This window comes from Triplophysa rosa, linkage group LG5 (assembly GCF_024868665.1).
Source record: "Triplophysa rosa linkage group LG5, Trosa_1v2, whole genome shotgun sequence".
Lineage (NCBI taxonomy): Eukaryota > Metazoa > Chordata > Actinopteri > Cypriniformes > Nemacheilidae > Triplophysa > Triplophysa rosa.
The window spans coordinates 244,153-257,679 of record NC_079894.1 but is presented as its reverse complement, the minus strand read 5'-3'; positions in this window follow the sequence as shown (position 1 = coordinate 257,679).

Here is a 13,527-nt window from a genome sequence, read left to right as displayed (position 1 = left end):
CCCCCCCCGCCGATGCCTTGCTTGTGTGCTCTCCGCTGAATTCATAAACACAGACGCTTGGCGGAATTTTGAAATCTGCCTATTTGATTAACGTCAAAAGACAATAACCATCAATTTCTTACGTGGCGTCTAACTGACAGCGAGCTGCCCGTAAGCAAAAATATTGGATTTCTTATTAAGCAACTGCTTACAGGAACTGTGGCACATTTCACGGTAGCTGGCAGCTTGTTGTCTGTTGGTAAATCTGTTATTACTGTAAACAAGTGGCAATCGTGACGTCCTCCGGAGAAAACGCTATCCGAGCCGAGCTTCGTGACAGCGACCTAGATTGTTAAGCACTTGCGTTCGATAAAGAAAAGAAAGGTTTTTTTATGAACTGACTTGTCTTTAAACCTGGTTGGGAAATCTGATCAATTATTCTTTGAAACGGATGTAGAGTACCCCATTGGCAATAAACAGTACTGTATGAATTTGTAAGAAAGAGGAATAATTATTGATCGTAGATCCACACGCAGGTTTTAGCTAGAGCGGAACGCCCATCAACGCCTGTCTGTGGTGCTGCAAGAACAGTGCTGAGAAAGTCAATGAGGGAAAAAGAAAGAGGATGAGAGAGCGCATGAGAATCGACTCCTCTGTAAATCAATTCTCAGACAGGTTTCTCAACAGGCTGAAATCCTCTATCATCATGATGAAGTATGAAAACACAGAGGAGGAGGAGAAAAAAACGCAACTTTTGTTAAGTCTAACACATCGATACGCTTTCCGTATTTCTTTAGATAAGAACACTCGCATGTGTGAGAGGTGAACGTAGCCTGAGGTACTTCAGATTGAAACAAAGGCATTCCTAAAAAAACAATCTTCATCTGCCAACCAGGGCCAGATCGTTTGTGGTGTTCGGTCCAAAATGAAGGTTTATCTGAAGACATTTCTTACACCAAAAATGCATGCATTAAAGAAGCATCGCTTGTAATTTGCGCAATATTTTATCTGTTGTCCCCGTGGATTACTTTACGCAAGAGAAACATCTAGAGAGTTGAGATCAAGGGTATGTGAGCACCATGTGCCGAACGCTGGGTTTAGCTAATCCTGTAGCATAATCGACGGATTCTGGATGTCTTTCTGTGGTTTCTGTAACCTTGTATTCACCTGTGACTAGACAGACTGAGTGAATTATAATGCTCAGCCATTGACGTAACCACTGCGTCACACCTGCGGGTGAGGTTTGTTTTTTGTTGATATTGTTTTGATGTCTGACGAAGGCCTCGCAGGAAGGTGAAAAATCTCAAGGTCTTTTCATCTGATAAAACTCAAACGATTCTTTCACGCAGAATAAATGTTGCCTTGAAATGTTGATGCATTGACGTCGTTTCAACTCAAACAGGAAGTTAGGGTGGGCCTTATTGAATGGCTCCTCCCCTTTTAAACAGCCAATAGCATGCATAATGATGTCATAAAAATCAAAGACTCATACCGCCAGAGGCGAGAGAGGTAAGTTTTGAATGAATGCATCTTTTAAACGCGAATGTTGACAATGTTTTGGAGCATACTAACTTATAAACATCTTTGAGGGTAATGTATTCAAACTAAAGACAAAAACTTTCCATTTTGATTTCATGGGGACTTTAAGAATGCAGTATGTAACCTTTTGTCCTTTCTATCGCCATCTCTGTTTGAAAAATACAATTTGCGGGTCACTTGCCGAGTTTATTTCTATGGGTCATGACATTGTGACCCAACGGCTCAACTTATAAATCATTATTTATAGTGTAACCAATGTTTTATGTAGCTCATTTTTAACCACAAAGAATTTCCTCTTTAAAGTAGGCTAAACATTTTGATTCTTGGCTCTGCCTCCTCTGTGGTTAGTAAGCACTGTCTTCTTCTTGCCAACGATCCAGCATGTCCATTTTTAGGACGATGTCGGCCGTAACTCATCTCCACTTCTATTGTTGAGAGAAAAAACAACAACTCGAGCAAGTTCACACTTTTTGGACGCCGCCGTGGCTTGTATTCCGAGCTCGGGGGGGAAACGGAATCTATTTGGTGAAAATGAGTCTCCCGGAGGCTGCAGATGGCTCTCGCCGGGTTACATGCTTTTGATAATTGCTACTGCGGAAAGGCCTAAGGTTACGGCAGAGTAACGGAGCGTTCCGAATGAGAGCCATCGGAGTGCTTTTCATTAGCCTCCTCCAGTCTCCTTATCAATTAGCTCTTTTAAATCACGCATTCACAAAACTATCCAGACGCTCGCCGAATGCCGAGTGAATGCGCGCTATCGTCAAGTACCCTCGTCAAGACAACAGCCAGACATCTCACCTTACACAGAGAGTTATTCCAGCGGGAACAGGCTCACGTTGGAGCCTTTTACCTCGCGGTTGTCTAATTGTCGCGATTACGCGTCATTAGTTATGCAGACGCGATGGATCGACTTTATCGGCTCGGAAAACACGGCGAGGCGGGAGTCTGAGAATGCGACTGCGTTTTTGTCCCCGCCTGACAATGAGGTCGCAATTACAGATTTGCCATTTCCAGCGAGTCCCAAGCCTATTGTTTTAAAAGGTGGCGAGGCAGTGATTGATGCGGATGTTTTTGTAGCTTTAATAGAAGCCCTGTCAGCGACAGTGAAGACGTGATGGCCGCATTGTGTTTGCCGGGGTATCCATCTATCAGATTGTCATATTGTGGCGTGCCTCGCGCCGATAAGCTAATTGCCTTTTATCAAATAAAAGAAAGCGAAAATTGGCCGATCGATAAGAGCATCTTTAAAACCGCCTGATTGCTTAAAAATGGGGGAGACCGTGTGAATGCGTAGGAAGATATTAGCTATTAGAAATGTTTGGAGGGAATAATAACTCATTTAAAATGCGCCCTGATCCGTCGATGTGCTGATATAGTTACCGCTGAAACGGATCTGTCGTACACGCCGGAGGTTTCGTTTCACATTCACGGCATGCGTGACGGGGAAACACGGCAGGCTCAGTATGACTGAAGATAACCCCTAACTTGTCTAATGCGTTTGAAATTCGGTTCCTCCATTCCAACACAATAACTCGTGATTACAAACCAACATGGTATTTAAAACAATGCATAAATCACGTACTGTACACAGCGGCTGGCGTTATCGTAAAATTGTGTAGAATGAAAAACAAACACACATCCTGTATATACACGCCGTTTCTTGTGTTTTCGCAGCCGACAACATTTGGATAAGAAAGGATTAATCGGATGTAATTATTTCACCTGGGCAACGGACCTCTAGTCAAGAAGATGCGGCAATGAGCTAATTTACAGTATTGTCAGAGGGCCTATCATGGCTTCTTATTAGGCTGCGTGGCAAATCCTGAGCTAAATGATCTGTGTCCGGCCTTCAGAGAGAGAGAGAGAGAGAGAAGACCACATCCTGCAGCAAAACTTCTGCCAGCGTAAATGAGATGCAACATTTGAAGAGGAATCCTCTCCCCCATATGAATAGAAACGCGGGGACGTGTATACGCTTGTCACGCACCACCTGTGGAAATACAACCGTATTTTCACAAGACGTACAAGTTATAGATATGTATACAATTTTACTGTTTTATTTTAATTTTTGTTTTTTTTTAAACGGTAAACTACAGAAATAGACTGCAAAATTTACAAGTTGGATATAAAGTAACATGAAAAACAATAAACTTTTTTATTTGACTGTATTTTGCTGCCAAAATTGTACCGTTTTTTTTTTTTTTACGGGATGTTTTAAAGTGATACCACCAATGTATGTTTATGTTGCCAGTTTTTTTCTACTTTTTAAAAAATTAACAGATTCAATTTCATTTTATTTTAAATATAAGGAATGTTTGTATTAAATATAATAAATAAATAAGTAATATAAATAAACATAATAGTAAGTAAATATATCAAACAGTTGTTTTGTTCTCTCTATTATCAACTAATACAATAAACATGACAAATATGAAAAACTGTGAAACAAATGGATGTTTATTAACTGGTAAGCGTCATGTTTTTAACCAATGTCAACCTACTGTCATACGCAGGCTATAAATGTCAGTGTCTGAAATAGTTGCTTAATTTTCGTTTTTCTTCTTTCGCTTATAGTCGACTTAAATGTCATTTGCTATTTAGGGAATAGTCAAGGAGTATACTTCGGACACAGCAAATGTTTCCAAGTAATCATTTTTTGATTTTATAAAGCACTGGTCCGGATCGACCAATCAAAGTCGTGTACGATTAGTAGATGTTCAGTTTATTTAATCATTTCATTTCAGATTTCTGGGACCAACGCAGAATTGTATAGATCTCTTTGTAAGAAGTAAGCATTTGTCCAGAAACCCGTCTGGTTTAGTTTACATTTATTTTATTTTAATATCTTACATATATAATTAAATCTGAAAGATATTCGTTTAACATTTTGGTTCGATTACAGGTGTCCTGTTGCTGGTATTTTGTACATATGTTTGTGTAGTGTTAAAAACGAAACCAGGAAGTTCTTCTGGACCAGCGTTGGATCAGCATTGTTTACGTTTGCCGAAGTGGTCTATATCAGGTACCGATTCTTGTAGTTATTATTTCAGAAGATTATATACTTAATATACTGTCTCCAATGTGAAAATGTCCTGGTAATCGAATGCAGTTCAACGCTTCTATCTGTGATTCACGCTCCCCCTTAAGAAAAATATGTTCATGTTTAATACATTAAGTTATCTTGTATAATTTAGTTCGTAAATATGACATATTGTGTTAGTTTAGCAATTAGTCTATAATGTTTGGATCTACATAATAGCATATTTAATATTCATAAATGTTTATAACTTCGGTTGCAGACTCACTGTCAACTTGCTCAAGTGTTGTCAGACTAGCTTTGATCCTTCCAATATGGCGGATGACTTATGTATAGATGGTTTTATTGGACGCTCGCACCTGGCCCGAAGTTAACTTCCAGTCTGGCTAGTGACTAATAATATAACTATTTATATTTGATTTAATTTCTATTCATATTTGATTGTATATTAATTTTATTAAATAAACAATTTGATGAATGGGTCGTTTAACTTTGTCGCATTTAAGTTTAGGCAAGTAACGGTACTTTTACTGGTAACCCAAAATAATACAGGCGGCACACTTTTATCTTGCTAGCTAATGTAATTTACTTGTTATTTCTTCTGTTTGTTATCAGAAATAATCTACAAGGACTCTATTCTTTGCGGATGTGTACCGGAAATTGAGTTTAGGCCACCTCGCATACACAGTAACATTTGTTTAAGTTGTTACTTTGAAACCGTCTGTAGCAGCCCAAAGAAAAATGTTGTGGTCACAGTAGACTTTCATCGCAGAGCCCTGTGTGTGTGTGGGCCGCAACCACAGAAACCAGAAAAACTGTTGATGAAAAACATTGACTTTTTTATTCACACATCATGGATTCCGACGTATTTGCACTGTTATTGTCGTTTTTGTTATTTAAAAGCAACATTTTATTGTGATATTATTATGACCTTTTCCTGCAACTGAAGAGCCGTGGCGTATCGCCTTCCATTGGTCACACGTCATCACGTGATACAAATTCGCAGGTCAGAGTTCATCAAACCAATTGCTCGTACAACCGCTATACACCACATTCAATACTATCGCAGTGACTTTAAGCCAAAACCTACAGTTGATCACATAAATGCCAGATCGACCTAATCACTATGCTAACATTTGCAGCCCCAATTGTGCCAAACACAGAAGCGTTAATTAAGCTAATGTTCTTGCAGCAGACGCACACAGTCGCACATGCAGTCACGCTGTGGGAGTGATTTGTACGGCACCATGTGGAGCTCTAATCTGCGGGTTGCAGCGGGACCTTTACAGGCTGCTCGCGGGGCCCGAGCGGCAGAAATCAGGCCCAAATTCAATCGCTCGTCCAGGCAGGCCCGAGCATTTCCAGCAGGCCTCCAAATGCACGCCTTGGGACTCCAGGAATGGCGTCAGCTCCATCTGCAATATGGGTGAGGAGAAGTCGGTGAGGGAGTTATGAGCATTGCAGTCTGCCATCTCGCACATTAGTGTCACAGCTAAACTAAATAAGGACTCGGGGTTCGAGTGTTTAGCTGAGGAGTAATTGAATTTAGGGAACAACGTGGCATTGTAAATCACCACGATGAGATGGTGGACTACGGTCGGAGGCGAGTGTTTATCTCAGGGCAATAAGGAGCAGATCACAACAGTTGAGTTCAGAATAAATCACGCACTAAGATTATATTTCTGCAGATAGCGTTTGGCTCTCCGCTGTACTGTCCGCAAAAGCACGGCGTAGAAGAATGTGGCTGTACGGCTCCTATTTTTCGAGGGAGTTAACTTTCGTCCGGTCATCTTTGAGGGATTCTGCGGCGGGTTAGAGGCGTCGAGCATTGCTGCAGAGAGCACTGTATTAACCGATTGCATCAACTAATCCTCCAACCTATTTGCCGAGGAATATACAGAGCAAGACACTGGAGAACGTACGCGCGCCCGACTCAGTCGTCTGTGAAATTGATAAGCCACAAGAGATCGACCAATTCTTGCGAAATGTGCCGAGCCACAAACATGCATAAAACACAGCGGAAGGCTGAAGAACAGAAAACCAGAAGCCATACGTGCCACCATACACGGGTAAATTGTCGGCATATCTCATGGAAATATAATTCATCATCCCCAGCTGCAGTCCTGGCATATTCATTTTTCTCTCTTCTCGCTCTGAAGGATTGATTGTAGGCATTGCGATAGGGTGCATAGGTTGTCCCTTGAGGCCAAACTGACAAGATTGTAGCTCCCATTAAAACCAGAATGAAATGTCCTCACAATGGAAGAAGAAGCTCTTGGAAGTGAAATCGAACGTGGAGACTTGCATATCTCAGCTGCAACCTTTACAAAAATAAACATACTTCAAGTATATTTCGAGTATACTTTAGGTGCTAAGTACTAATATCAATATATTAGTTGTGTACAGGTAAGTGTACGATTTCAATACTACTTGAGACTTTTAAGTATACTCAATATTTTAATACTTTGGCATATACTATACAAGCACTAGTTTACAGCTATGCTTTTTGTTTGTACTGCAAGTATAGTACAGTATAATTGAACTTATAAATATACTGAGAGTGTACTAGTTCAATACGTAGTGAATAAAATAGTTTCTATAATTCTAGTATACTTATCTATTATTATATGATATTCTAACTACATAAATATACTTGAAATACATTATTATTCTCATAATGTCATCTATATGTTTGTCAACTTTGCAACATGCATACAATTTTTAAAGCATCTTTAACAATATATTTTACATAAAAACGTAAATTATCCAGGACATCACTTTTGTCCACTTCATATGTAGGTGAAATTATTGAGCAAGTAAGCTAACAGGACTGATGCTGCTGTCCTTCTGAAACCTTGTATCTCCAGATTTTGGGATTTTTTGCCATAAATCCTTATTACACAGCAAAATCGCCAGTGTTAAAAAATGTCAAATGAACACTCACAGTGTATATATAATCCACACTATCGAAGTGTGAATTATATATAAACTGTGAGAGTTAATTTGACCTTTTTTTAACACTGTGTGGATTATATATATACACACTGTGAGAGTTAATTTGACCTTTTTTAACACTGTGTGGATTATATATATACACACTGTGAGTGTTAATTTGACCTTTTTAACACTGTGTGGATTATATATATACACACTGTGAGTGTTAATTTGACCTTTTTTAACACTGTGGACAGCGACGATAGGATTCATGTTGCAAAACGTTATTTGTACAAAAAAATGAAGGGGAAAGGGTTAAAGCAATGCTTAACAAAAACCTTACAAACTAGAAAAAAATCTGTGGTCAGAATTGATTTTAGGTGCAAATGGAGTGTAGTTAGGGGGTAGAAGCTTTAGCCGCACAATCAGTGCGAGGGTTTGTGATGCACTGCTCCGTTGGGACCTAATTTACAGAGAGAGGTGCTTCACAATACTACAGAACGAAAGCCCAACAAACAAACTACTTAGCCATTCATTTATTCCAGCACTGAAGCACAGGAGACACAACTATTTTCACTTTTTACCTTGTGCTTCAGGAGCACCGTTTCAAATGCAAAAGGCTTTTTTCTTCGCAGAGAAAATCAGCATGCAAATAATTGCATTCGTGCACATGGCTTCATGGATCTACAACTGTAAACATTGATATCACCTTTGAATTTGGCTTTAGCGGTCTGACAAGTGAAATACTGTGTGAATAAAGCAATGCAGTAACACAACATAGTGATGTCGTCTTGACTTTGTCTTCTCCAATATTCTTATTTAAAAGATGCTCTTTTGTTCTCTCTTATGAATCCGTATCTAGCATCGGCGGCGCTTTGTGAGGGAATTTTCCTCCAGATGCCAAATACGGCTCTTACACATTCGGATTCACAGTAAAGCTGTCATTTATAACCGCTTTATGAAAAATAATAGGGTTTGGGAATATCATTCAATTTTACAGCCCATCACGAAAGAGCTTTTTTTATTCCTCTCACAGATATCAATCCGTTTGCCCGATCGCTCTTGCCGGTAACACGCGATAAACAATATCAAAATGCGTTTTTGCAAAACAGGAAGGGCAGGAATTGATCAGACTTCTCCATTACAAGAGCAAACGGCGGGCTGGCGAGAGAGGAGGGGAGATGAAAGAACATCAATGCACAGAAAATGTGCAAAGCCACAGAGAGGCAGTGCCCGGCATAATGACTCAGCTGCCGCGCAGGGACCAACAACTTTCTAAAGCATCTCAGACATTAAGCAGAAAGAGGAGGGTGCTCCCTGCCCGCTACTCTGACTGTAGGCGATGGCTGATGCAATTAAAACCAGCCCACGGATCTTGTGCACAGACGCGACGAGGAGCCATATCGTGCTGGTGCTGCAAGACCGACCGGGCCCGAATCTACAATTTTCCAGCATGCATAATTAACACGCATTACTAATTCATACCTAAAGTGCTTCCCATGTAATCTACCGCCGTTGACTTTAATTAAACACATGTACCGTTGAGCGATCGGGCAACTGCGTAACGCGCATCCAATGAACACGCGCTCGTGGTCAATCGTAATTATAGAGACAACATTCGAATTAACCGCGGGGCGTTTTAATAACACCAGGAAAACACGCACGGGTTCTTGGGAGGCGCGTAAACACAAAACCCCTTATCAACCGGTGCCATAAAGCATAAGCTGAAACTCGTAAGCGGTTTGTAACCGAGCACTGGAGATTGCCAAGAGCCCGGCTGACCTCTGACCTCCCCTGCAACACATTATTAACATAAACCTTTCAAAGGCAAGTCGGGAGACATGATTTGCTCCATTGTGCTTCGAACGCAATAACGAAACCCCAGTGGGCCGGCTTATGCTGTTATCAGCTGCTGACCGACTGAAATATCAGTGTTGCGACCCACGCTGGCCCTGCATTAGTCTCCTCGTGGACCAAGTCGGGCGAAATGGAAAAACCTCTTCGCCAAATGTGATAAAAGACGGTTCTCGGCGCCAAATGCATTCACGTCCTCCTCTCCGCCGCACTGGTTCTGCACGGGCTTGTAAAGGTCTTCCCACCTAAAAATTCTGTTGTGGATGCTACGAAGGTAAAGTTCAGAGGCAAATTATGGAGGTGTAAGAAAGGCGACGCGGGAAAATAATACGTCTGTTCTATTACTGCTCAAACATGTACTTTGACACAATTACGTGGCGCGAGTGAATTTTCACCCTCCGACTACGCCGTTGTGACAGGTGGGAACAGAGCCGGCCAGAAGATTGCCTCCAAAGTGCTTGGAAAAAGTGACAAGCTGCTAGTAGCGTAAAGTAGTTGATACTTCACTGCCGAGCAACATCTCGAGCGGAGTGATATCACCGCCTCTCAGCATCTTTTTAAGACTGTACTTGGATTTCGCATCATAGACTGGCAAAATGATTTTAATTGTGGTAGTAAAACGCAGACTAGACTAGAAAATGAAAAGCCTATATGAGGTTGCTCATAGCATCTCCCAGTGCTATACTGGCATCCAGTGGCTGAGATGGGAAGATTGTGGGAACGCCTACAGCACTTCTGCTTCTTCACCCTGACACGCCAACAAATTACCCTCCGTTACACATATATGGCCACACACGCTTTTCCACGCCTGTGGAAGGAAGCTTGAATAATTCATGATTTATTCCAACTTGCTCAGCATTTTAAATACCAAATCTCTTGACGTTCGTGTTAACCAGACACAAACATAAAACGTAATCCATCTCGCAGGTTATCAAAAAGATAACCATGGTTTTATTTATTACCTCGAGTTTAGAACGGCACGGCGTTCATTTTAAACAACACTCCCTTAAATGTGGGCTATGTTGTGCTGAGACAGGGTACACGCTGCTATACGCGTGTGTATTCAATTACCTCGCCCCAAGTTAATCCATGGTTCAACAACAATTTTAATTTCATGGAAGACTACACAAATACCTGGGGATTGAAAGATACCGCATTTTAATGACCCGGGTTACAGTAGGACACCTGCCGACATAGTCTGCGGACGTTTTTGCTCCCGCGCCCTGGCGAAAATAAACAGGCGCTCGGCAACATACATCATGTTGCTATGATAACTAATGGTGTGAGGAGGTCCCACTTCTCCACCAAAGTGCTCTCTACATCAGTAACATCAGCAGGGACTCCGGCGTCTCTTATGCATCCTGGTGAGAGAGGCGGGGAGCGTTTCATCTAAAAATCGATCTGTGATTGAACAGAGGGAACTGGCATGAAATGTTGGTCTAGGAATGATTGAAAAGCATCAGTGGTCAAGCACATTTGTAAATATCCATAAGGTAGGCCATACTGCGTTCCAGATCTCGGATTTAGGATATTTCCCATCTCAAATCAGGAAATAAACGCAACTCGAAGTCGGATATCCGACCTCTGAACGCTGAACTGGGGTCGATCAATCAACCCTGTTAGATGCGTCATTTCACGCCATGACCAAGACGCTTCCAGTGAGATTAGCGTGAAATTGATGTGAGAACGTAAAAACAAACTTTAAAGCATTTTCAAAGCACGAAATCATATGAAACAAAGTATCGTCTAAGTTTATATAATAAATTCAAATACAATTTCAAATAAATTCAAATTGGCGCACTTTAGTGCCTTGTCTTGTAATGGGGAAAAATGGGAAATATGAAATCTTTTGGTAGAACAAACACACGCACGCACGCACATAGAAATGAACTGGTAAGGCTGAAACAGAGCGAATTTTGAGAATGCGTTACATAAAAACAATAAATAAGATAAAAATACTAAAGAAGCTCTCTCTCACACATACACACACATGCACACGCGCACATACACGCATGTAAAAGTTACTACATGCCATTACACGTTTTTACTTTTTTTACAACCAGATGGCTTAATCTGCTTTTCGAAAATTGGATATTAACTGCCTGGTATCTGTTTTAACCTGAAATAATGCGTTATTAATTCAAACAATATTTTTACAAAATATTTTTTTAAATAAAAAAAATGTGTGTAATATTTTTAATTGTTTTCAATAGAGGACAAATGAATAACAAGTATTGCATAAATATGAATTGGTACCATAAAATTATCTCAAAATGCCAAATCAAAAATATTTTGAACAAAAATGTATTACATAAATTTCCCTGAAAAAAGTTAAAGGAGCCAAGTGTGACCCAGTGAAATGAATGAACCACTGAATAACTGCAAAATGTTTGTAGTGTTTGAATTATCACTTTCCATTCCTTATTTTGTTAATTTTTTATAATCAAATACTGAGTAACAAAAAGGCTTTCCATGTGTTCCCTGTCTAACAAAAATGTTATGTTTGATTGTAATCATACTGTATAACTTGATACTTATCTAACCAAAATGATCTCTTCTTTGAGATTGTCTAAATGTACATTCAAATCCACAAATCCTAAATCATATGAACAACTAGGGAACTCACAAACTGCTCCATAGAGGACTATACTGGAACCTTGGTTAATCCATTACACACGTTTTTACTTTTTTTTTTCCAGAAGGCTCTGATCAAAAATTAATTAAATACAAAAAAATCACTTTTGACCGCAACGGAGCCAAGTGTGACCCAGAGGGTTAAAAATCACCTAAAAATAACTTTTGGGTTATTTTTTGCAAGCATGTTTTTTTTGTGTGAATAAAACAACTTATATACAGTATATCTTAAAATAATACTCTAGGTATAAGTGAGTTTTTTTTGGTAAAATAATCACTCTAATTGTAAAATTTGTCATAATTGGTAAATGTCAGTGACATTTACCAGCTGATTGCATGACAGCTTCTTCTCGCAGGCCTTCAGAATGCTGATCTCCGGACAATAACTACAACACTTCACACCTGACCTCCCCTCATACTGAACTCTACCCACACACCTGCTACACTGATTATATTCGAGTCAATTACATACATTATACAAATACAAGTTTCCTGCGTATACTGTGAACTCCGGACTCCAGTCTATACTGTGTATATTGTGTTAAATGTGTATATATTTGCATAATGTGTATACTATGTTAATATGTGCATACTGCTATTTATTTAAGTATAATGTAATATCTTGTTGTTTGTACAGCCAGGGGCGGAATGAGAAGCAAAAACTGGGGTGGTTACGTGTCATTGCGTTACATGTATACGTGGCCGTCATATATAATAATAATAACGTCCGCCTGTGAGGCCCGAGTGTCCATTATGGGCCCATACATTAGCGGCCCACCGGGAAAATTTCCAATACTCCAGATGGCCGGTCCAACCCTAGTCGCGGCCGTAGGCCGTCGGTGGGACGGCCGTTCTGGACTTTGACAGAATGTCCTACTGGTCAGTCCGCTCCAGCCATGGCACAGAGTCTTGCACATAAGAATTTCACTGAAGGTACACTTGTGTGACAATAAAGAGGTTTGATTTGATTTGACTAATGTGCAATCCAGGAACATTAGCTTTTGGCTTCTTATCACGTTAGGGGAACGTTCCCAGAAAGTTAGTTTTATATAATTAATGGAGCGATTCCCACCATCCTCTATTTACCACACTCCAAAGAGCAATAATGCTTTTTTAACTGAACTTTCGACTTATCTATGTTCTACGTCTCCAAATGTTATCATGCTGGGTGATTTTAACATTCATATAGACAATGTCAGTAATGCATACACGAGTGATTTTTTTTGTCATGCTTGGATAGTTTTGGTATGCAGCAATTTGACACACTGCCCACTCATTCAAGAGGTCATACTCTTGATCTAGTTTGCTAATCTGGCATAGCACCTTATAATTGTACTGTTTCTGACTTGTCTATATCAGACCACAAGCTGGTGTCATTTTGTGCCCAACTGGCGGTTTCTAAGGTAAACCCGTGTCGCCCGATCACATTTCAGAATATTAAGAACATTGATGTGCCTAGTCTTGCTGTCGGACTTGCCATCTTCTCCAGCAAATCTGATTTCTCTACTGTTGATGAACTGGTCTCATATTACAATGATGGACTGAACATG